Source organism: Scyliorhinus torazame, chromosome 5 (genome assembly GCF_047496885.1).
Source record: "Scyliorhinus torazame isolate Kashiwa2021f chromosome 5, sScyTor2.1, whole genome shotgun sequence".
Classification (NCBI taxonomy): Eukaryota; Metazoa; Chordata; class Chondrichthyes; order Carcharhiniformes; family Scyliorhinidae; genus Scyliorhinus; species Scyliorhinus torazame.
The window spans coordinates 102,876,955-102,902,825 of NC_092711.1; the positions used below are offsets into that span (position 1 = coordinate 102,876,955).

The following is a 25,871-nucleotide window of genomic DNA, read 5'->3' on the forward strand; positions in this document are numbered from 1 at the left end:
GTGATGGTGAATGGTAGGTTGCAGGGGGTACGGGTGGTACTAGTGAATGTATATGCCCCGAATTGGGATGATGCCAGATTTATGAAGCGCCTGTTGGGTCGGATTCCGGATCTGGCGGCAGGGAGCCTAATAATGGGGGGGGGACTTCAACACTGTGTTGGACCCAGCACTGGACCGTTCTAGGTCCAGGACGGGTAAGAGGCCGGCTGCGGCCAAGGTGCTCAGGGGCTTTATGGACCAGATGGGGGGAGTGGACCCATGGAGGTTTGCCAGGCCGGGGGCCAGGGGATTTTCCTTCTTTTCCCATGTCCATAAAGCCTACTCCCGGATATTTTTCATCATGAGTAGGGCGCTAATCCCGAGAGTGGAGGGCACGGAATGTTTGGCCATAGCTATTTCTGACCATGCTCCGCATTGGGTGGAGCTGGAGTTGGGGGAGGAGAGGGACCAGCGCCTGCTGTGGCGTCTGGATATGGGGCTGTTGGCGGATGAGGAGGTGTGCGGGCGGATCCGGGGGTGTATTGAAAGATATTTAGAGGCCAATGACAATGGGGAGGTGCAGGTGGGGTTAGTCTGGGAGGCATTGAAGGCGGTGGTCAGGGGAGAGCTAATCTCCATTAGGTCCCATAGGGAGAAGAGAGAGAGGAGAGAGAGAGAGACACTGATGGGGGAGATGGGAGATATTAAGGGTGGACAGGAGCTATGCAGAGGCCCCCACGGAGGTGCTACTTAGGGAGCGACGGAGCCTCCAGATGGAATTCATGATACTCCATGACTACCGGGAAAGCAGAGGTGCAGTGGAGGAAAGCGCAAGGGACGGTGTATGAGTATCGGGAGAAGGCAAGTCGGATGCTGGCACATCAGCTCCGTAAGCGGGAGGCAGCGAGGGAGATTGGTGGACTTAGGGATAAAAGGGGAACACGTTGCGGAGGGTGGTGGGAATAAACGGGGCGTTCAGGGACTTCTATGAGGAGCTGTATAGGTCTGAGCCCCCGACGGGGAGGGAGGGATGCGCTGATTTTTAGATCGGCTGTGATTCCCGAGGGTGGAGGAGGAGCAGGCGGTTGTGCTGGGGGAACCGATTGGGCTGGAGGAGCTGGTTAAAGGATTGGGGAGCATGCAGGCGGGAAAGGCCCCGGGGCCGGATGGGTTCCCGGTTGAATTCCTTCGGAAGTGCATGGACCTGTTGGGCCCGCTGCTAGTGAGGACTTTCAATGAGACGAGGGAGGAGGGGACCCTGCCCCCGACAATGTCCAGGGCGCTGATCTCGTTGATCTTGGAGCGGGACAAGGACCCATTACAGTGTGGGTCATATAGGCCGATCTCGCTCCTCAATGTCGACGCGAAGTTTTTGGTGAAGGTGCTGGCCACGAGAATTGAGGACTGTGTCCCGGGGGTGATTCACGAGGTCCAGACGGGATTTGTGAAGGGTAGGCAGCTGAACATCAATGTGCGGAGGCTGCTTAATATAATTATGATGCCTTCGGTGGAGGGGGAAGCGGAGGTAGTGGTGGCTATGGACGCGGTGAAGGCCTTCGACAGGGTGGAGTGGGAGTATCTTTGGGAAGTGCTGCGGAGGTTTGGGTTCGGGGAGGGGTTCATCAGTTGGGTTTAGGCTACTTTATAAAGCCTCGGTGGCGAGTGTGGCTACGAACCGGCGGAGGTCGGAGTACTTTCGGGTGTACCGGCTGGCACCAGGCAGGAATTAAAAGAATGGGGGACCTGTTTATAGATGGGATGTTCGTGAGCCTTGGGGCGCTGGAGGAGAAATTTAGACTGCCCCCCGGAAACGCCTTCAGGTATGTGCAGGTGAGGGCATTTGAGAGACGGCAGGTGAGGGAATTCCGGCTGCTTCCAGCATGAAGGATTCAGGACAGGGTGATTCCGGGTGTATGGGTTGGAGAAGGCAAGGTCTCGGCGATCTATCAGGAGATGCAGGAAGAGGAGGAGGCCTCGGTGGAGGAACTAAAAGGCAAGTGGGAGGAGGAGATCGGGGAGGAGATAGATGAGGGTCTGTGGGTTGATGCCCTGAGCAGGGTTAACTCTTCCTCCTTGTGCGCCAGGCTCAGCCTGATACAGTTCAAAGTTTCAAAGTTCTTCACAGAGCGCATATGACAGGGGCGAGGTTGAGTAGGTTTTTTGGGGTGGAGGACAGATGTGTGAGGTGCTCGGGGAGCCCAGCAAATCACGCCCATATGTTCTGGGCGTGCCCGGCGCTGGATGGGTTTTGGAGGGGCTTTGCGAGGACTATGTCCAAGGTGGTGAAAGCCCAGGTCAAGCTGAGCTGGGGGTTGGCATTATTTTGGGTATCGGACGAGCCGGGAGTGCAGGAGGCGAAAGAGGCAGGTATTCTTGCCTTTGCGTCCCTGATAGCCCGGCGGAGGATTCTGCTATTGTGGAAAGATGTGAAGCCCCCAAGCATAGGCACTTGGGTTAATGACATGGCAGGGTTCATTAAATTGGAGAGGGTAAAGTTTGTCTTGCGGGGGTCTGTGCAAGGGTTCTCCAGGCAGTGGCAACCGTTCCTAGACTTTCTGGTGGAATGTTAGGAGGTCAGCAGCAACCCGGGGGCGCGGGGGTAGGGGGGGGGGGGGGTTTCCTGATGTGTGTTTAATATTGTTTCATGGGGTGGGGGTTGTATTTTGGGGAAATCCTTTGCACAATTTGGGCGTACGGTGTTTTCCTTGTTTGTTTTTCTTTTCTCTTTCTGTAAGGAGGCGGGGGGTTTGTTGAAAATCTGTTAAAAGTGAATAAAAATATTTTAAAAACAAAAAACAAAAACCTAACTGGCCTCTTTGGGAGGAGAGAGAAAGAGGTGAAGAGTGATTTTGTATATCTACAAGACATATTAAGAGAATAGTTGGCAAAGCAAATTCACGGCAGCACAGTAGCATTGTGAATAGCACAATTGCTTCACAGCTCCAGGGTCCCAGGTTCGATTCCGGCTTGGGTCATTGTCTGTGCGGAGTCTGCACATTCGCCCCGTGCGTGCGTGGGTTTCCTCCGGGTGCTCCGGTTTCCTCCCACAGTCCACAGGTTAGGTGGATTGGCCATGATAAATTGCCCTTAGTGTCCAAAATTGCCCTTAGTGTTGGGTGGGGTTACTGGGTTTGGGTGGGGTTACTGGGTTATGGGGATAGGATGGAGGTGTTGACCTTGGGTAGGGCGCTCTTTCCAAGAGCCGGTGCAGACTCGATGGGCCGAATGGCCTCCTTCTGCACTGCAAATTCTATGATAATCTATGAATCTTAAGCTTCATGAACAGTAATATTGATACCAAAACTATGCTTCCAGTGGCACAGTGATTAGCACTACTGCCTCACAGCGCCAGGGACCGGGTTTAATTCCGGCCTTGGTGAGTCTGTGTGGAGTTTGCACTTTCTCCCCGTGTCTACGTGGGTTTCCACCCGGTGCTCAAGTTTCCTCCAACAGTCCAAAGAAGGGAAAGTTAGGTGGATTGGTCTTGATAAATTACCCTTAGTGTCCAGGGATGTGCAGGTTGGGTGGGGCTATGGGGTTACAGGGACTGGGTAGGAGTGTGGGCCGAGGCTTTACCCAAAACTTTAAATCTGTGTCCCGACTGCTTGTACGATCAGTGAATGGAAACAGAGTTTCTTTGTCCACCCGATGGAAATCTGGCATAATCTTGTGTCCCCGAATCAAATCTCCCCTCAACCTCCTTTGCTGGAACCATTCTGGTAAATCTCCTCTGCACCTTCTCCAAGAACCTTCACATCCTTCCTGAAGAGTGGTGACCAGAGCTTTATAAAGATTCATAGAATAGAATTAGAACCATAGAGCGGGCGATTCCCCGAGCCCGTGCTGGGCCGGAGAATCGCCGCAACCGCGCCATGACGCCCTGATGCCGGCGCGCGATTCTCCAAGGTGCGGAGAATTGGCGCCATTTGTGCTTGCCGCTGGAATCGGCGGGGTCGCCCGGATGGGCCGAGCGGCCGCCCCGATACGACAGAGACCCGCCAGCGCCGTTCACCCCTGGTCACTGCCGGCGGGAACTCTGCGGGAACGCTCCGATTTGGCCTGGCCCGCAGTCGGCGGGCCGGCCTCTTCCCCCCCGGGACTACTTTCCGGCACAGCCGGCCCCTGAACACCGACCCCATGTTGGGTTGGGGCTGGCGCGCGTAAGAAGTTCCTCGCGCATGCACAGGATGACGCGGCCCAACTGCGCATGCACAGGATGGCGCGGCCCAACTGCGCATGCGTGGGATGGTGTGGCGCCCATTTTGCGGCGCGTAAGGTGGCTGGAGCGGCGTGAACCACTCCAGATCCATGCTGGCCCCTTGTGGGGGCCAGAGTAATTCATGCCCAGGCCCTGTTCGCGCCGTCGTGAAACGCGACGGCGTTCACGAAGGCGCGAACACTTGACCTCCATATCGGAGGATCCCCCCCAGAATTCCTACAGTGCAGATGGAGGCTGTTCGGCCCATCGAGTCTGCACCGATTCTCTGAAAGGGATTCTCTGAAGCTGGAGAACAGGAAATAGGGTCAGATTTAGACAGTTGGAGTGGGAAAGGGTGGTGGGAACATTGGGGATGGATAGAGGGCCAGCGATAGGTGGAGGATGACTAAGATGTCTTGGAAGGAAAGACAAAGGGAACCTAAATGATGATCAAGGCTAAAAAGGTGCTGATAGTGGCACGGGAAGAGATTAGAATGTGTTAAAGGCAGAACAAAGGTAAGCAGTGTTTCAAAGGACAGTAGGAGCAGGGAGCAGTTTGCTCAGGAGCTGTGTGGGGGGGGGGGGGGTGTTGTTAAGGGAAAACGGATCAATGGAATAACTTAAAATGTGGTGAAAGGGGAAGAGGGAGTTCAGTCTGAAGTTGTTGAACTGAATGTTAAATCCGCAAGGCAGCTGACGTTTTGAGTCTGGGTGACTTTTTCAAAGCTGGAGAACTGGAAATAGGGTCAGATTTACACTATTGTGGGCGGACAGTGGCTGGGGCGGGGCGGGAGGGGGCAGGGGATTCGTGGAGAAGTGGGGCTGGATAGAGGGTCAGCGATAGGTGGAGAATGACTAAAATGACTTGGACAGAAAGAAAAAGGGAATGTAAATGGGTAATAAAGGCTAAGAACAGTGCTGAGAGAGGCACGTTCAGAGATTAGAATCTTAACGGCAGAATAAAAGTAAGCAGTGAGTGAAAGGAAGACTAGGAACAGGGAGTAGATGGTCCAAGTGGGGTGGGGGGGGGGGGGGGGGACATTGGTCGGGGAAAAACAGATTGATGGAAGAAATGAAAATAAGTTGCTAGAAATATACACGTGGGGAAGGTGGAGGAGAATAATAAGTGACATGGTCTCTCAGCCTAACCATCAGAAGCTGCAGCAAGACACTGCAGTTGAACATAGCACAGGTCCATTGGCTGCTCCGCTGCTGTCTGTTTCTGTAGTGTAGTGGTTATCATGTTCATCTAACTCGCGAAAGGTCCTCCATTCAAAACTGGGCAGGAACATTGAATACTTCTCGCTTAGTTTGTGGGAAGTTTGGAGAACATGCGTTTGTTTCTGCATGTCACCTGAATCCCATGTATTAGATATATATTTGGTCTCATCTCGGCCTCAAACTTCATTCAGAGAAGGCGGAGGTAGTGAATATTGAAGAACCAAAGATCAGAAAAAGATGATCCCATTTTGACACAGTTCGGATATTCTCAGTTTGTTCAGTCCACTACAGAATTTAGTGGATGTATGGATGTAGATGAACATTTTAAATCACCATCTGAAACATATCTAATGGTAATGTGTGCTCACACAGACAGAGACAAATGATACTCTAACTGAATTAGAGGAAATAGCAGAGATTTAACTAAAACACCTTTTTGAAAATCGGGCTTTGTGGTAGAGAAACAGGAACAGCCACTCAGGGTGATGAGGAAATCCAGGCTCAGTGCGGATTTGCTGTCACCCCTCCTTTCATTAACATGAACGGGATTTAGGCTGCAGAATGTTTCATACCCAGAACAAAGGGTCAAATATAATAAACTTATCATTCTTTAATCTCCTACCTGTGAAGATATTTGATCGTGTTTAAAAACTGATGTGGCCAATCTCAAATGAACTCAACAGAACTTATATTATCCAGTGACTCGATTTATTTTCTTTATCAGTCATGTTTGCAATTCAAGGTTGTATATTTCAGAGAGTCTCAATTTCAGATGTGGACATAAATATCAAATAATATCAAGTTTTGAATAATGCAACAAATACTGAGTAAAATTGTTTGATGTTTTTCGAAGGAACATAAGAATGATGTTATCACTGAATGAGAGGAAATATTTGCTGGGTGGACATTTCTACATTTCATAATTCATTTGTAAACTAATAAAGTAAATTACTTCAGCAAAGTGATCTCTAGAGGGCTTTGTTAAGCTTCACAAATCCCTCTCTAATAGACAGACTCTGTAAATAGGATGTAGATCAAATTAATTGGATTCTGTTATCAACTCAGAAATAATGACAAGATACACTTTTGTAAATTCAATATGAAACCAATTGCATGAATACATAATGTTTATATCGTAAACTACACCATCTTTATGTCCAAATCTTCTGGTCATTGGACCAGGGAACGTTCTCATTAAATCAAACTGCGCAAGGATTCTACAGAAACTCCTTTTTCAAAAGCAAATTGGAAGAATAATTGGAATAGAGAATCCTCAAGATCACAGAAAGAGAGAAGGACATTGAGATTAATCGATTTGCTCTTTTTCAATCTATATTTTTATTCGACTTTTATAATTTTTACAGATAACACAACATATTTTCAAAACACCAGTCCAATGGGCTCATTGCCAATCAGCTGTTTTTTCAGTGTACTGGTTATCACGTTCCCCTCACACACCAAATGTCCCATATTATTATTATTCTAAACATTATTGACGTTACTCATCTAAATTTGCAGATAAGTTGTATCATTGTTATTTGTTGTTCAATAGTTAAACAAATGCATTACCTTACACCCGCAAAGTTCCAAATGGTACCCTGCAAAATACTCTGTGAATCGCAGTCAGAGTTCACCCGTGTTAGTTGTGAATGGTTTTCTAATGTGCTGTGGCATTTTATGATTCTCATGTCAGATCAATTTCTCCACCAATTGCCTAATTTTCAGTCGAATTGTACTCCCACAATAGAAGGTTCTTCAGTGCAATAAGGACGCACAGTTTACTATTCTCGGTCAGTGCGCTGAGCGCTGTTCCCTGTTTCTGCAGTGCGGTGATTATCATGTTTGCTTTACACACATAAAGGCCCTCGGTTTAAACCCGCACAGAAACATTGTCAAACCCCATTCATTTCCGTGTGTGGAAAAGTTACATGATTGACATTTTCTTTATTCATTTACACCCATCCCGAATTGCCCTTGAATTGATGCTGAGTTAATCTGCCGCGTGGAACCCCGGTCCCCAGAGCTCCAGCCTGGTTCTCTGCTTCACTGGTCCAGAGACAATTACACTATTCAACCACCAGCCACTCCCCCAGTGAATCCACTGTCCAATATTACCTGAATATAACAACTTTCAAGCATGTGTCATTTGCTCTGACAGGTACCTCAAAATGCATTCAGGAGAAGCAGAAAATTGCCGGCACACTGAGCAGGAACACAGATGCTCCTATTTTGACTCGGCACAAATATTAACAGTTCGTTCAATGGCGTCAAATGCAACTCAGAGGCTGGGACCCTGCAGCGAGTAACTCACCTCCTAACTCCACAAAACCTGCCGACCATCTACAAGGCACAAGTCAGGAGTGTGATGGGATACTGTCCATTTGCCTGGATGGGTGCAGGAACTCACCAACGGCATCTTAGACAGCGCCTTCCAAGCCCAAGACCCCGACACCCTGAAAGTTCCCTTCCCAGCCACTCTCCATCCTGACTGGGAAATATATCGGCTGTTCCTTCACTGTCATTGGGACAGAATCCTGGAACTCCCTCCCTAACAGCACTGTGGGTGTACCTACACCAATGGACTGCAGCGGTTCAAGAAGCAGCTCACCACCACCTTCTCAATAGCGAATAGTTGTGGGCGAAATGCTGGAGCAGCCAGCGAGGTTCACATCCCCGAATGGATAAAATAAAACAGACAGGCAGCTGCCTGAATCCACCACCATGGAGTCACCTGGATTCGTGAATGGAGATAAGTGAATGTCCACTCACATAGTCAAGCTTTTCGAAATGTATCGATTTTCTCGGGAACGTATTGATTCCCTGCAGTGTGAGCTCAGCTTCTCAAAGCAAACCCAATGTGAACCAATCCCGCCGTCTGGTCTGAAAGAAATGAACAAAACGTGTTGCTTGGACAATAAGAAACAACATCAAAGGGCTCGTCCGGGATTTGAACCCGGGACCTCTCACATTTTCGTACAACACAAACCCCGAAGCGAGAATCTTACTCCTAGACCAACGAGCCAATAAGAGTGAGCTGATTGAACCAAAAGATACTCTCATTGCCATCCACAGCCAATCAGGTATCTGCGGAAAATGCTGGGAAAACTCAGGAAGTCAGGCAGCATTTGTGGACACGGAAACAAAAATCACATTCACCCCCAGGACCTTTCATAGAAACCGGGACAGGTTAGAAATGTAGAAAATTAGAAGCAAGTGAAATCCCGGAGGGAGCAAACAGAACAACAGGAAAGGGCTCTGATTGGGGGCAAGTCGGGAGAGATTAACTGAAAAAGACTTTGCGGTTCTCGGCCTCAGAGTGAAGTTAACATCGAATCAGAGAATAATTACACCACAGAATGAGGCCATTCGGGCCGCCGTGTCTGTGCCAGCTCTCTGTCAGAACAATGGAAGAAACAAAGAAACAAAAGATGTGTCTGGAGGAGCTGTCAATGGCAGATTGATCAACAACTGCCGCCCGGACACAAAGAACAAGTGGAAACAAGATTCAAACCCAAATCTGCGATGTCAGGGCACACAGAATGGGGGCAGCATTGACAGCGTGAAACTGTTGAACACAATCTGAGTGTGAAAGCTGTATTGAGCCCAGTGGAAAGATGCGCTGCTGTTTCCCGCTGTGCGCTGAGCTTCTTTCAAACTCTGCACATGTGCTGTATCATTCTAGAAAACAGAATATTCAGTATCACAGAAGCTTATTTTGTATGTTTGCACGATGGGAATGTGGAATTCGAAACACAAACAGATGAGCCGTGGTCTTAGCGAATAGCAGAACAGGCTGAAGGGACCGAATGGCCGACTTCTGCTTCTATCTCATCTGTTCGTATGTGCTCCCGTGTGTGTATCACTCTATAAAACAGACCATTTACTATCAGTGAATCACATTTCGTATCTTTGCATGATGGGAATGTGGAATTCGAAAGACAAACAGGTCAGCCAGCTTGTTGAATAGAATGCAAGATGATATTTTGAATGCGAGTCTTTGTATCATTGACTGTGTCTATATATATGGTTGTGGAACCCACCTCTTCACTCACCTGAGGAAGGAGCAGCGCTCCGAAAGCTAGTGATTCGAAATAAACCTGTTGGACTTTAACCTGGTGTTGTCAGACTTCTTACTGTGCTCACCCCAGTCCAACGCCGGCATCTCCACATCTTATTGAATGGCTTAGCAGCCTGAAGGGGCCGAATGGTCAACTTCTGCTTTTATTTCATCTGTTCGTTTGTTTGAAAACAGAGAGGAACCATTGAGTCAGAATATTGTGGCGGGTATTTGATAAGGAGGAAACATGTGACCATTTCGCCCTCTGGTGGACATGATCGGAACTTTACACCGTTCGGACATTTGATGAAAACAGAAAATGAGAGTGTCAGTTCCAGGGGAATAGATGCAGCGGGGGAAACATACTCAGAAGCTGCAGTTTGTCCATAAACATCGCCGACACCGACACCAGTTGAACGGACAGGAAATAAAAGTTAGTTTTATCGGTGTGGTTTGTTGTTCATTGTGCAGCTCAGGGCGGGAAATACCTGCAGACAGAAAGGAGCTGGGAATTTCCAAATTTAAATTCAATCACTTATTGTTTTAGTCCTGGTAAGTATTGTCCAAGCCTGGGCATTCACCAACTACATTTCCCCACAAACAGATGCTGGACACGATCCCAGAAATCCCAGCTCATTCTTTATATTTTTCGGGAATGACTTCCCACACTGGGAACAGCATTAGTGTATTTTACATTGCCGCCAATTCCAACCCTGACTCTGATCCAATCCGCCAGAGGGGATCCTGAGAGAATTCCCCCCAGAGTTGTGAAGCACTTTGGGATAAATAGTCTATGTGACGTGTTGGACCAGATGCAACGACGTCATTCCCCTGTGGGCCAGAGGCGCAATGGATAACGCGCCTGCCTACAGATTAGCAGATTTCAGGTTCGACTCCTGGCTCGTGGTCAACTTGTCGATATCAGTTTGCAAAGCCTATGAAAAAATGCATTTTCATGAACTTTAACCCAATTCAGTTGAGCGTTTATTTTATTAGATTTACTTTTGTTAGTCTTTTTGACAAATTCCAGTGTATTCTAAAGGGACAGAAACTGACACAAATCAGATGCCAGAAATGTTGGGGATGCAGGGCTTAGTGAGAGGGAGGAACTGAAGGAGATCAATACTGGTAGGATCATACAATCCCTGGAGTGCAGGAGGACACCATTTGGCCCTTCGAGTCTCCACCGACCCTTGGAAAGAGCACCTTAACTAGGTGCCCCCCACCCCCCGTAACCCCGCATGGCCAATCCACCTGGCGAGCTCTGCCTTTTGAGCCATTTAATTCCTGACTTGTGACTGTTGACGGTGAAGAGGCGGTGGGGGGGGGGGGGGGGCAAGGGGGTTAATTACTCTCCGCAGGATTCCCAGCCGGTCTTTTAGTGTTAATCAATTTAATAGAATAACAGCGACATTCCCAGCCTCTGACCTGCATTTGTCGCCATTGAACGAACTGTTAATATTTGTGCCAAGTCAAAATAGGAGCATCTCTGTTCCTGCTCAGTGTGCCGGCAATTTTCAGCACTTCTGCTTCTCCTGAATACATTTCCGGCATATATGAGAGCAAATGACATTTGCTTTGTAAGATATTATATTCAGGTAATAATCGATAGCGGATTCACTGGGGGAGTGGTTGGTGTTGAGTTATTGCGGATTCACTGGGGGAGTGGTTGGTGTTGAGTTGTGTTATTGCGGATTCACTGGGGGAGTGGTTGGTGTTGAGTTGTGTTATTGCGGATTCACTGGGGGAGTGGTTGGTGTTGAGTTGTGTTATTGCGGATTCACTGGGGGAGTGGTTGGTGTTGAGTTGTGTTATTGCGGATTCACTGGGGGAGTGGTTGGTGTTGAGTTGTGTTATTGCGGATTCACTGGGGGAGTGGTTGGTGTTGAGTTGTGTTATTGCGGATTCACTGGGGGAGTGGTTGGTGTTGAGCTGTGTTATTGCGGATTCACTGGGGGAGTGGTTGGTGTTGAGTTGTGTTATTGCGGATTCACTGGGGGAGTGGTTGGTGTTGAGCTGTGTTATTGCGGATTCAATGGGGGAGTGGTTGGTGTTGAGTTGTGTTGTTGCGGATTCACTGGGGGAGTGGTTGGTGTTGAGTTGTGTTATTGCGGATTCACTGGGGGAGTGGTTGGTGTTGAGCTGTGTTATTGCGGATTCACTGGGGGAGTGGTTGGTGTTGAGTTGCGTTATTGCGGATTCACTGGGGGAGTGGTTGGTGTTGAGTTGTGTTATTGGCACTAAACTGGCAATGCAGAGAATCAGGCTGAGGCTCTGGGGACCGGGGTTCCACGCGGCAGATTTACTCAGTTCAAGGGTTATTCGGGATGAGTAACAATGAAAATGTCAATTATGCAACTTTTCCCAAACACTTAAACGAATGGGCTTCGACAATGTTTTTACGCGGTTTCCAATCCAGGATTTTTTGAGTGTAAAGTAAACAAGACAACCACCACACCACAGAAACAGGCACCGAGTTTGACCCTCTGACCGAGAACAGGAAACCTGCATTCTTGTTGCACTGAAGAACCTTCTTTTGAGGGAGAAAAATTCGGCTCAAAACTTAGACAAGCGGCAGAGAATTATTATCAGAATCAGAAAATGTCACAGTACATTAGAAAACCATTCACACTTAACACGTGTGAACTCTCTGACCGATTCCTCCCAGTCCCCATAATGGTGATTTTGTAGGATATCATTTGAAACGGGTGTAATGTAACGGATTCGCTTAATGAGTAAACAGAAAGAATACAACTCATCGCCAAATGAGGAACGTCCAGAATGTTTCTGCCCGGTTTCGAACCGGGGACTTTTCGCGTGTGAGGTGAACGTGATAACCACTACACTACAGAAACAGCTGGCTGATAGTCGCTCCAATGGCCCTGTGCAGAAAGCTGACACTGTTCTGTCACTCAGTCACACTTTGGAGCCTTTGTTTTTTAGAATTCGGCTGTTCTCATTAGGGAGATTTAATTAGTCTCTGCAGAGAGACTAATAAATCAATGTAACCATAAAATGGCAAAACGCAATAAGTGGCACTTCGATCACCTCGACCAGCTTTTCAAAAGAACAATCTTTTGATTAGTCTCAATGTTTTTCTGTTTCAACGGCCTTGAGTTTCTCCATTTCAGGTGATCGTCCAATTCGCTTTTGAAAAAGGAATTTCTGTCGAATCCATGCCCAGTTTGAATTAATGATCAAGTTTCACTGGACCAGGAGATGTGAACACGGAAATTATGCAGTTTACGATATAAACAACATGTAATCATGCAATTGATTTCATACCAAATTTATGAAGGTGTTTTTTCCTGATCAAGCATCTCTTCATTATTTCTGAGTTGATATACAGAATTTAATTTTATTTGATCTACAGCCTGTTCACACAGTCTGTCTATTAGAGAGGGAAATGATTTTTAGAACTTCACAAAGCCCTGTTGAGATCACTTTGTTTAAGTAGTCCACTTTATTTGGTTTCAAATGAATTTTCAAATGGAGAAACGTTCTCAGGGTGGAATGATTTCTGCTCATTCAGTAATAACATCATTCTCATGTTGCTTCCAGAAATGTCAATCAATTTACTCAGCATCTGTTCCGTTACTCAAAACTTAATCTTATCTGACATTTATGTCCTCATTTGAAAGTGAGACTCTGAAATATACAACATTGATTTGCAAACATGACTGACAAAGAAAATATTTCGAGTCACCGGGAAATACAAACCCCATTGTGCTCATGTGAGATTGAGCACAGTCAGCATTGAAATGAAATGGGATAGTTTTACAGGTGGAGATTTGAGAATGATATTTTCATTATATTTGATTCCTTTTTGTTCTGTGTGTGAGACATTCTGGCGCCTTCATCCCGTTCGTCTTGAAGAAAGAGGGACGTCACGGGATCTGTACTGAGCCTCGTTTTTCTCATCTCCCCGAGTGGCTTTTCCTATTTCGCTATCATGAAGACAGATTTTTAAAAATTTGATTCTATTAAAATCTCTGCCATTTACTCCAATTCAGTCACAGAATCGCTTGTGTCTGTCTTTATGTGCATGTTTCAGACGGTGGTTAAACCTGCATCTGTCAACCTATTAAATTCTGTTGTGGACTGAATGAACGGCTAATATGTGAACTTTGTCAAAATGCAAAGTTTTATTGGAGCAATTCTATAGTGATAGGTTATACCCATCATGATAGATTGAGCAGGCTAGGGACGTTTCCTTTGGAAAAGTGAATGATTGAGGAATATAAACGTATAGAAGTGTTTTACAGGGTAGACAATTGGAAGATGTTGTCACTTGTATCAGGATGAAAATAAATATAACTTAGTAATACATCTAACGAGCAATTCTCTTTAACTAGACATTAAAATAGAAAATACTGGAAATACCCAGCATATCTGGCAACATCTGGGGATTGAGAAACAGTTGACCTTTCAGATCTGCGCTGATGAAAGTTCTGATGAAAGATCTTGGACATGAAATGTAAACCATGTCTCCCTCTCCACAGACACTACCAGATCTGCTGAGTATTTCGATTCTGGCTTGGGTCACTGTCTGTGCAGAGTCTGCACGTTCTCCCCGTGTCTGCGTGGGTGTCAACCGAGTGCTCCGGTTTCCTCCCACAAGTCCCGAAAGATGTGCTTGTTAGGTGTATCCAAACAGGCACCGTAGTGTGGCGACTAGGAGATTTTCACATTAACTTCATTGCAGTGTTAATGTAAGCCTACTTGTGACACTAATAAAGATTATTATTAGATTATTATTTTTGTTGTTAATTCAGATTTCCATCATCTGTAGTATTTTTGCTTTTCTTTAACTGACAGTGCTAAGAATGTGGAACTCATTAGTAGAAGGGTTTAAAATCACTGACTGAGCTTCAATCTCAGGTGTAAAATCCCACCACAAAATTCTTTGGATTTGGATTTGTTTATTGTCACGTGTACTGAGGTACAGTGAAAAGTATTTTTCTAAGAGCAGCTGAAACAGATCATTTAGTACATTAAAGAAAATAAAATAAAAAGAAAATACATGAAAGGGCAACACAAGGTCCACAATGTAAATACATAGACACCGGCATCGGGTGAAGCATACAGGAGTAAAGGTTAGTGATAATGTTCGTGTTCAATTAGTTTTAAAATAGTAGTACGATTATAAAGTTGTAAAAAGATCTGTTTGGTAGAGCTCACAGAGAGTCGCCACGCTCTGGCGCCATCTTGGGTCCAAAATGAATGTGCCTCCAGGCGAATGTGGAAATGAATTCACTCGGTCATCCTATTTGCTGACATAACAGCTCAGTCACACTGGAGGAAGAATCATAGAACCTACAGTGCAGCAGGAGGCTATTCGAGTCTGCACCAGCCCTTGGAAAGAGCACCCCAGTTAATCCCATGCTTTCACCCTATCCCGGTGACCCACCTAATCTTTTGTACACCAATTTATCACGGCCAATCCACCTAACCTCTACATCTTTGGACTGTGGGAGGAAACCGGAGCACCCGGAGGAAACCCACAGAGACACAGGGAGAAACTGAAATCTTCCCACAGTTATCCGAGGCCGGAATTGAACCCGGGTCTTGGTGCTGTGAAGCAGCAGTGCTAGCCACTATGTCACCGTGCCACCCATTTAGTATCACTCAGATACTTCACATGCACTTTGGTTGCTGTATCAATTAATTTAATAATGTGACATCTTGGCACGTGGCTCCAATGGAAATCAGATCACAAAGCAACAAATTCGATTGATCAATATTGCGTTTTAATGGTTGGATAAAGACCCAGCATTCGACTTCCGGTTGCGGCGATGACTAGCTAAGCTGCACGTTTCGGCGGCTCCAGCTCCAACGGACCTTCGGGCTCTTTTAAGAGCCCCAACTGGAAATTTTCGCGTGACGAAACCCGGTGTGGGGTGAGTGAATAGGGAGTCCCCCCCAACGAAAGAGGAAAATATTGGCGGCGGCGGCTGCAGCGCGAGGAATCCTCGACGATAGGGACAGAAAGGGAGAAGACACAAGATGGCGGCGGAGAAAGCCCAGGCGACATGGGGGCCCGAGCAAGACGAATTCTTGAGACGGTGTGTGGAGCTACTAAAGAGGGAGGTGATGACCCCGATGCGACAGGCAATTGAGGGACTCAAGGAGGCACAAAGGACCCAGGAGACAGAGCTCCGCATGGTGGAGCAGAAGGTGACGGATAATGAGGACGAGATCCTGGGCCTGGCGGTCAAAACACAGACGCACGAGGCGCTCCACAAAAAGTGCATTGAAAGGATTGAGGCCCTAGAAAACAGAGCGCGAAGGAAGAACCTTCGGATACTGGGTCTCCCTGAGGGAATGGAAGGAGCGGATTGCGGGGCTTATGTAAGCACGATGCTAAGCTCGTTGATGGGAGCTGAGGCCCCTGCGGGCCCCTTAGAGGTGGAGGGGGCCCATCGGATCCCGGCGAGAAGACCAAAAGCGGGAGAACCACCGAGGGCAACAATCGTGCGATTTCACCGCCTTAAAGATAGAGAAGAGGTCCTGAGATGGGCTAAGAAGGTACGGAGTAGCAGATGGGAGAATGCAGTGGTACGGGTGTACCAGGATTGGAGTGCGGATGTGGCAAGAAGGAGGGCGAGTTTTAACCGAGCCAAGGAGGTGTTACACAAAAAGGTGAAGTTTTGGATGCTGCAGCCGGCACGACTATGGGTCACGTACCAGGAGAGACATCACTATTTCGAAACGGCGGAAGAAGCATGGAACTTTATTAAAGATGAGAAATTGGATCGGAACTGAGGGACTGATACTGTAGGGAATGTTATTGTCGATGTAAATAGAGAAGTAAATTGGGAAGGGGGGAGACACTAAAAAATGTGGGCGCCGGTGAGGGGGGGGAAAGAAGGGACATAGGCGGAGAATGAGGAATGGGAGTGGGAGGGGAAAGGGAGCTGCGCCACAAGAGGCTGGTCAGATATAGGGATGTTCCCGCGCCAGAAAGATAATGGCGGGAAGACAGGTGCAAGGCAGATGGCAGATCCCCACACGGGGGGGTCAAGGAGGGAGCAGGAGTAGCCGGGGTCAGTTGAAGTCAGCTGACTTGCGGAAGTAATATGGGGGGAGCAATCACGCTAGAAGGGGATCTAGCGGGGGAGGGGGGGAGGGGGGAGGGGGGGGATAACTGGGTTGCTGCTGCGGAAATCAAAGAGGAAATGGCTAAAGAGTGGGTGGACGGGGATGGAATGCGACGCCTGGGGAGCAAGTGGGAGCGCGGAAGCCGGATACGGGACTGGCCTAGAGAAGGTGATGGCTAGTCGACACGGGAAGGGGGCAGGTAGCCCCCTAATGAGGCTGATCACGTGGAACGTGAGAGGCCTGAATGGACCGATTAAAAGGGCCCGAGTGCTCGCGCACTTGAAAGGACTAAGGGCAGACGTGGCTATGCTCCAGGAGACGCACCTGAAGGTGGCGGACCAAGTTAGGTTAAGGAAAGGATGGGTGGGACAGGTGTTCCCCTCAGGGCTAGATGCAAAGAATAGAGGGGTGGCCATATTGGTGGGGAAACGGGTAGCATTTGAAGCAAGGAGCATTGTAGCAGATAGCGGAGGTAGATATGTAATGATGAGTGGCAGGCTGGAGGGAATGGAGGTCGTGCTGGTTGATGTATATGCCCCGAATTGGGACGATGCGGGATTTATGAGACGGATGTTGGGTCGTATACCGGACCTGGAGGTAGGAAACTTGATATTGGGAGGGGACTTAAACACCGTGCTGGACCCAGGGTTAGATAGATCCAGATCTAAGACCGGAAGAAGGCCGGCAGCGGCCAATGTGCTCAAGGGGTTTATGGACCAAATGGGGGGAGTGGATCCATGGTGATTTCTTAGACCGAGGGCCAGGGAGTTCTCCTTCTTCTCCCATGTCCATAAAGTGTACTCCCGGATAGATTTTTTTGTTCTGGGAAGGTCATTGATCTCAAGGGTGGAAGAAGCTGAGTATTCAGCCATAGCGGTTTCGGACCATGCCCCACACTGGGTGGACATGGAAATAGGAGAGGAAAGGGAGCAGCGAGCACTCTGGCGATTAGATGTGGGATTGATGGCGGATGAGGGAGTGTGTGGAAGAGTGCGGGGATGTATTGAGAGGTACCTGGAGGCCAATGACGACGGGGAGGTCCGAGTGGGAGTGGTATGGGAAGCACTAAAAGCGGTGGTCAGAGGAGAGCTGATCTCCATTAGGGCCCACAAAGGGAAAACAGAGGCCAAGGAAAGGGAAAGATTACTGGGGGAGATTTTAAGGGTGGACAGGGAATTTGCGGAGACCCCAGAGGCGGGACTGTACAGGGAGAGAAGACGACTCCAGACGGAGTTCCACCTTTTGACCACCAGAAGGGCGGAGGTGCTGTGGAGGAAGACACAGGGGAGGAGGTATGAATATGGGGAAAAGGCTAGTCGCCTGCTGGCCCATCAGCTGCGAAGGAGGACAGCGGCGAGGGAGATAGGGGGAATTAGAGATGAAAAGGGAGCTACGGTGCGGAGAGCAGGGAAGATAAATGAGGTGTTCAAGACCTTTTATGAAGGACTGTATAGGTCCCAACCCCCGGAGGGAGAGGAGGGGATGCGGCAGTTCCTGGATCAATTGAGGTTCCCGAGGGTGGAGGAGCAGGAGGTGGAAGGCCTGGGGGCACCGGTTGGGGTGGACGAGGTTATTAAGGGGCTGGGGAATATGCAAGCAGGGAAGGCTCTGGGACCAGACGGGTTCCCGGTGGAATTTTATAGAAAATACGTGGACTTGTTGGCCCCGCTGTTGGTGAGGACGTTTAATGAGGCCAGGGAAGGAGGGACTTTACCCCCGACAATGTCGGAGGCGACGATATCGTTAATTCTGAAGCGGGATAAAGATCCGTTGCAGTGCGGGTCCTATAGACCTATTTCATTATTGAATGTGGACGCCAAATTGCTGGCAAAGGTACTGGCATCGAGGATAGAGGACTGTGTCCCGGGGGTGGTGCACGAAGATCGGACAGGGTTCGTAAAGGGGAGACAACTGAATGTCAACGTGCGATGACTATTAGGGGTGATAATGATGCCCCCAGTGGAGGGGGAGGCAGAGATAGTGGCGGCAATGGATGCAGAGAAGGCATTTGATAGGGTGGAGTGGGAGTACTTATGGGGGGTGCTAAGGAGGTTTGGGTTCGGGAACGGGTTTATTAGCTGGGTCAAACTCCTTTATGGGGCCCCAATGGCAAGTGTGGTCACGGGTCGGCAAAGATTGGAGTATTTCGGACTATATAGGGGAACAAGACAGGGATGCCCGCTATCTCCATTGTTGTTCGCGTTGGCAATTGAACCTCTGGCCATGGCGTTGAGAGACTCCAGGAAATGGAGAGGGGTGATTAGAGGGGGAGAAGAACACCGAGTGTCGTTATACGCAGATGACCTACTGTTGTATGTGACGGACCCAGTGGGGGGGATGACAGAGGTCATGCAGATATTGAGGGAGTTCGGAGATTTCTCAGGATATAGGCTTAACATGGGGAAGAGTGAACTATTCGTGAGACACCCTGGGGACCAGAGTAGAGAGATAGAAGGCCTGCCTCTAAGGAAAGTGGAAAGAAACTTCCGATACCTGGGGATTCAGATCGCCAGGAGCTGGGGAACCTTACACAGACTTAATCTGACACGATTGGTAGAACAAATGCAGGAGGACTTCAAGAGGTGGGACACGCAGCCTCTGTCGTTGGCGGGCAGAGTGCAGGCAATTAAGATGATGGTCTTCCCGAGGTTCTTATTTGTATTTCAATGTCTCCCTATACTGATCACTAAGACCTTTTTTAAAAAAATAGACAGGAGCATCACGAGCTTCGTGTGGGCAGGGAAAGTCCCGAGGGTAAGGATGGGGTTCCTACAACGTAGCAGAGACAGAGGAGGATTGGCGCTACCGAATTTGGGCGACTACTATTGGGCTGCCAATGTGGCGATGATTCATAAATGGATGATGGAGGGAGAGGGAGCGGCGTGGAAAAGACTGGAGAGAAAGTCCTAAAAAGGGACGAGCCTAGAGGCTCTGGTGACGGCGCCGCTACTGCTCTCACCAAAAAAGTTTACCACGAACCCAGTGGTGGCGGCAACATTGAATATTTGGGGACAATGGAGGCAACAGAGAGGTGCGCGGGGAGCCCTGGTGGGGTCCCCAATCAGGAACAACCACAGGTTTGCCCCAGGAAGGATGGATGGAGGATTTCAGAGCTGGCACGAGTTGGGAATTAGGAGGGTGGGAGATTTATTTATAAATGGGACGTTTGCGAGCTTGGGAGCATTGGAGGAAAAGTATAAGTTGCCCCGGGGAAACTTCCTTAGATATACACAGGTGAGGGCGTTCACAAGACAACTGGTGAGGGAATTTCCGCTGCTCCCGACACAGGGGATCCAGGACAGAGTGCTTTCGGAGGGGTGTATCGGGGAGGGCAAGGTGTCAGAGATATACCGAGAGATGAGGGAAGAGGGGGAGGAGCTGGTGGGCGAATTAAAAGGAAAGTGGGAAGAAGAGCTCGGGGAGGAGATAGAGGAGGGTATGTGGGCTGATGCCCGAAGCAGAGTAAATTCCTCTTCCTCGTGCGCCAGGCTTAGCCTGATTCAATTCAAGGTGCTACATAGAGCACACATAACGGGAGAAAGATTGAGCCGGTTCTTCGGAGTGGAGGACAAGTGTGGGAGGTGTGGCGGAAGCCCGGCAAACCACGCACATATGTTTTGGTCGTGCCCGGCACTGGAGGGGTATTGGAAGGGAGTGACGGGAGTGATTTCGAAGGTGGTGAAGGTCCGGGTCAAACCAGGCTGGGGGCTAGCTTTATTTGGAGTTGCGGATGAGCCGGGAGTGCAGGAGGCGAAAGAGGCCGACGTTGTGGCCTTTGCGTCCCTAGTAGCCCGGCGTAGAATTTTACTCATGTGGAAGGAAGCGAAACCCCCCGGATTGAAGGCCTGGATAAATGATATGGCAGGGTTCATAAAACTGGAGCAGATGAAGTTTGCGCTGAGAGGATCGGCTCAAGGGTTCACCAGGCGGTGGCAGCCATTTCTCGACTACCTAGGGGAACGTTAGAGGGAAGACAGATGACCCGCAGCAGCAACCCAGGGGAGAGGGGGGGGTGGAAAGTTTTATTTTATGTTAAATGATTAGTTTACCATGTTGGTTAGCCATTTGTTCACTGTTAAATTTTCTTTTTTGTTATGTTTGATGTGTAAGGGGAAAAAATTGTGATCGAAAAATTTTCAATAAAATATATTTAAAAAAAAGACCCAGCATTCTCCGCGTGGAAGACTGTCCTATTCAGCCCACAGGAGCTTCTTGCGCAGGCGCACCGCCAAGCTGTAAGTGGAGAATGCGCATGCGGTCTCTGACTGGGGCATGCGCAGTGCGGTACGTGTCTGGACTTGGGCGGCGAGGGGAAAAATGATCCGGTGAACTGAGTCACGGGGCCGCGAGGTGTGGGGGAAGAGACAGCGGAGTGGCTGGGAACGGGGTTTCATAAACACAGCATGAATGCCTCAAACCCCGAATAAGAAGCTCCTAATCCTGTTTTTGCAAAGGACGTTGTTGGGCTGTTCTGCATCACTGGCCCAGAATAACGGCAGCCATATTGCAGCAGGGCGCATGCGCAGCGCTCCCTGTCCTGTCAGCAGGAGGAGAGAATATTGTGACGACAGTGATGGGATTCTGGAAACTCCTTTTACAGGGGGTTAGAAGGAGAGGATTTACACAAAGCAAATTCAAACCAAGACAATTTTTATGTCTCCTCAATTTATATCTTAGACTAACAGTTGAAGGTCTTTGTAACTTTCTTTTTCAGGAAGTTAAAAGTGGAGCATTGATCGATGGGAAACTCAAAACAAGCATCACATTGTGATCTGACAGAGTCAGCGATACATCAGAACCTGAATATCAGCAGCATCTGAGTGTGCAAGGTAAAATGTTTGTCTGTTCTGTCTGTGAGGGAAGATTTCAGGTCCCAGTGTGACTGGAAAACCCCGAGATTCAGAAACCCTGATTCGACCACACCTTGAAAACTCAACTCTGGGCAACAAACCTTAGGAGAATAGAATGGTCTCAGAGGGAGTGCAGAGCACAGATTTCCTTGAGTGATCATAGGATCATAGAACCCCTACAGTGCAGAGGGGGGGGGGGGATTCGAATCCAGCACCAACCCTTCAAAATGAGCACTCTACCCATTTATGCTTCCTCCATCCACCCCACCCTATACGCATAACCCAGAACTTGAACTGCACATCCTTGGACCTTAAGAGGCAATTTAGCATAGCCAATCCACTAACCTGCACATCTTTGGATGGTGAGTAAACCGGAGCACCATGCAGACAAGGGGAGAATGTACAAACTCCAACAAAGGCTGGAATTGAACCCGGGTCCCTGACGCTGTGAGGCAGTAGTGCTAACCACTGTGCCACTGCTGAATCCCAAAGTTAAATTATACGATGAGATTACAGAAAGTAGTCATAGTCATTGTGGCACAGCGGATGCTATTCGGCCCATTGAGTCTGTGCTAGTTCGCAAGAGCAGTCCAGTCAGTCCAATTCCCCTGTTCCATCCCTCGATCCTCGCAGGTCTATTGCCATTAAATATTTATCCAATTGCCTTTTGAAAATATTCATCGTGTCCATTTCTGCCCTCCCCTCAGCCATAACTTTGGGGTCATTACCGTTGACTGTAAAATCATTCCCCTTCACATCTCCCTTATCTTTTACAAAACCTGAATATGTCCCCGAGTTCTTGTGCAACCAGTGAATGGGAACAAATTTTCTTTGTCTATTTTACTGAAACCCATCAGAATCTTCTACATCTGAATCAAATCTCCTCAACCCCCTCTGCCGGAACCATTCTGCAAAATCTCTTCTGCACCTTCTCAAGGACCTTCACATTCTTCCTGAAGAGTGGTGACCAAAAATGGACGCAATACTCAAATTGTGGCTTTATCAGAGCTTTATAAAGCAGTAAAACTTCTATTTTGTGCTCATGAACACCATTAATCAGCTCAAGAGTTAAATTAATAAAAGCAAAATACTGCAGGTTCTTGAAATCTGAGATAAAAACAGACAATTCTGGATAAACTCAGCAGCTCTGGCAGCATCTGTGCAGAGAGAATCAGAGTTTTTTAACATATTTCTTTATTCTCCTTTTTTGCAATTTCTCCCAAATTTACACCCATCAACAATAAACAATAATCAGTAACAAATATGTCAATCCCCATATCAATAACAACGATCCCATCCTCTCGCCAAACCCCAAACATTCGCCCACATGTTCACATAAACAACTGACAAAAAGGAATCCGGAATCCCCCATTAACACCCATCGCCCCACCCCCCCACCCAACCAACTAATGTTCAATGTTTTAAAAAAAAAATAAAAAAATTCTCCTTTTTCACATTTTCTCCCACATTTACACCCATCAACAATACACATTTATCAGCAACTAATGTTCAATGTTATCCAGTTCTTGGAAGTGCATAATGAATAATGTCCATGAATTGTCGAACCTCTATGTCCTTCCCCTCAGTTCAAACTTAACCTTCTCAAGTGTCAAGAATTACAACAGATCCCCACGCCACGCCAGGGTGGAGAGGCTGCTCTCCAACCCATCAGGATCTGTCTTCGGGCGATCAACGAGGCGAAGGCTAAAACATGTGCCTCCGCACCCGTTTCCAACCCTGGCCGGTCCAACACCCCAAATATGGCCTCCTACCCCAGGTCGCCATATTTGGGGTAGGAGGCCATATTTGGGGTGTTGGACCAGCCAGGGTTGGAAACTGATTATTGTGGATGGGTGTAAATTTGGGAGAAAATGCTAAATTCATTTTATTTCATTTTCATTTTAGCTGTATCAGCTCCAACCTCGTGCACAAGGTGGAGGCATTCACTCTCCGGAGCACCTCACACCAGAACCCCTCCTCCATATCCTCTCCCAACTCTTCCTCCTACTTTGCTTTGATCCCTTCCAGTGGTGCCTTCTCCTCTTCCAAAATAGCTCCGTAGACCGCTGACACTACCCCCTTCTTCAGTCCCCCTTTCGTCAGCACATCCTCCAGCAATGTGGAGGAGAGAGAATCAGAGTTAATTTTCAGATCTAAATGATCTTTCTACATAACTGCTTCGCTAACTACTCTCTGAATATATCCTGTCACTTCAGAGAGAAAAGCACTTAGAAACCCCAGTCCCCTGTGTCCCTGCACAATCTTTAGCACTCTGCCATTAATTATATCTTTCCCCTCCCTAACCCCTTTGCCACCTAATTATGAGGGTTGTAATCCTTGGAATTTAGAAGATTAAAAAGGAATTGATCAAAGTTTTCAGGATGTTAATTGGAATTGACAAGGTAGATATAGAGGAACCATTTCCACTGGTTGGGGAATCTCGCATGAGCAGACACATTCTAAACATAGAATCCGGTTCTGGCACCTTTTCAGGGAGAGAGTTCCAGATGTTGAAGCCTCTGTTGCTGCAGAAACTGCTGAACTCACTGCTGAGTTCTGAAGGTTGTAAAGTGTCAAAGGGAAAGATGAGTTGCTGTTCCCCAAGCTCCCTTTGAGCTTCATTGGAACAGTTCAGGAGGCCAAGGGCAGAGAGGTCAGAGTGGGAGGGGGGCAGGCAATTAAAATATGAAGCAATCGTCCAGCGTGCAGCCAAATCCTTGATAAAAGTCGCACAGTATATCATCCTTCTTCTTGTGAAGTGGTGAATCATTTCCACTTCCACCACCCTCCAGGGCTGTGAGATCCAGGTTATCACTCAGTGTAAAAAAAGGTCTTCTTCATATTCCCCGCTGCATCTCAGGCACCATCAGCTAATGTGAACAGCTTTTCTTTATCGACCTGATCTATGTCTGTATTAATTTTGTACACCTCCATCAATCTCCCCTCAATCTCATTTGCTCTGTGTAGAACAAGCCCAGTTTCTCCAACCTAACCTTGCCGCTAACGTCCCTCCTGGAACCATCCTGAATCTCCTCAGCACTCTGTCAGGATCCTCATATCCTTCATGAGGACGGGTGACCAGAACTGGATGTAATCTTGTGATCTAACCAGGACTTTATAATTTCTTGTTTTAGTGCTCAACACCTCTATTTATGCAGCTCAGACCCCTGATTTATTAACTAACTCCCGTTATAAGAAATAGTTCCCATGAATGCTTTAGTCATGACCCGTAATTATAAAGCGTCAATGATGACACAAGCTTTAAAATAGTTCCTGTAATATTTGTCCTGAATACCAGACACCTTCCCCCAAAGTTCTGGAAAGGAAGGGTTAATAAAGCCAGGGACTGACAGTCTGCACAAACTTCGAATGTGACTCCAGACCCATTTGTAAAACTGAACAAATAAATCCCTGAATTTATTCCGACTCTTTTCTGTATCCCAGCTCCAGTAATTACTGACTGGGAAGGGACCAGAATGTCAGGAGGCTTCCCACTGCTGTCTTCTCGTGTGGAAGTGATCTATCAGATTAATGTGTTTATGCTGTGAGTATTCGGTACAATGCCTGAACCTCTGATTCTGCTTCCTGTCCACTATCCCCCTTATCCATGGATCTTCCCTTTTACCAACTGGAGAAAACGTTTGCCTGTTCACTGATTGATCTCGATGGCAGTGAGATTACCCAGAATTCCCAATTGGTCAGAAGGTCCCCTATTGGCGACGAATGGAACCCAGGGCGAGGATGCAGGGCTGTGCTGTATTCTGAGCATGCTCAGTGCAGCTGGTGGAGACGGACTGAAGGAGATCAGGCAGCTCAGGGAGGGGATTGTGAGCACAGGAGAGGAACTGGAGCCGGGGGAGGGTCAGAATTAAATGAGCCCAGACGACTGTCGGACTGGCAATTACCACGATGTAGGTGAGAGAGCACAGGGGTGATGGTGAACAAGACCTGGTGTGAGTGAGAGCAGGAGAGCTTTGGATGACCTCCAGTTCCTGTGAAGTTGAATCTGGGAGATCAAGAAGACCCACATTAGAATAGTCCAGTTTAGAGGAAACAAAAGGAATGGATGAGTTTCAGCAGCACATGAACTAAGACAGGGACACAACTGGACAATGTTACTGAGTGGAAATAGGCAGTGACAGTGATGTGTGGACAGGAACACAGCTTGGGGTGAAATATGTCAGAGATTGTGAACAGTCTGATTCAGCGTCAGACAGTTCCCAGGGAGAGAGATGGAGTCGGCGGTGAGGGAGGGGAGTTTATAACTGGGCATGAAGACACTGGCTTTGTCCATCCAGTACTGTATTTCAGATAAGTCAGGATGGTGTGCGAGTTGGAGGGGAACTTGGAAATCATGGTGTTCACATATTCCTGCTACCCTGCTCCTACGAGGTGGTGGAGAATGGTTTGGGAGATTCTGTCAAAGTTCTGCTCATGTTGAAGATATATTAAATACTTGTTTCAA

The 25,871-nt window shown here is 47.9% G+C and overlaps 1 protein-coding gene and 1 non-coding gene across 2 annotated transcripts in view; one reads left to right on the top strand and one right to left on the bottom strand.

Annotated features, from left to right (window-relative positions):
• Nucleotides 1-25,871, top strand: part of LOC140419273 (uncharacterized) — a 48,587-nt gene that overhangs the window by 21,248 nt on the left and 1,468 nt on the right. The window lies entirely within an intron of this gene.
• Nucleotides 12,238-12,310, bottom strand: trnav-cac (transfer RNA valine (anticodon CAC)). The gene has a single exon. It is a non-coding gene; the product is annotated as a tRNA-Val (tRNA).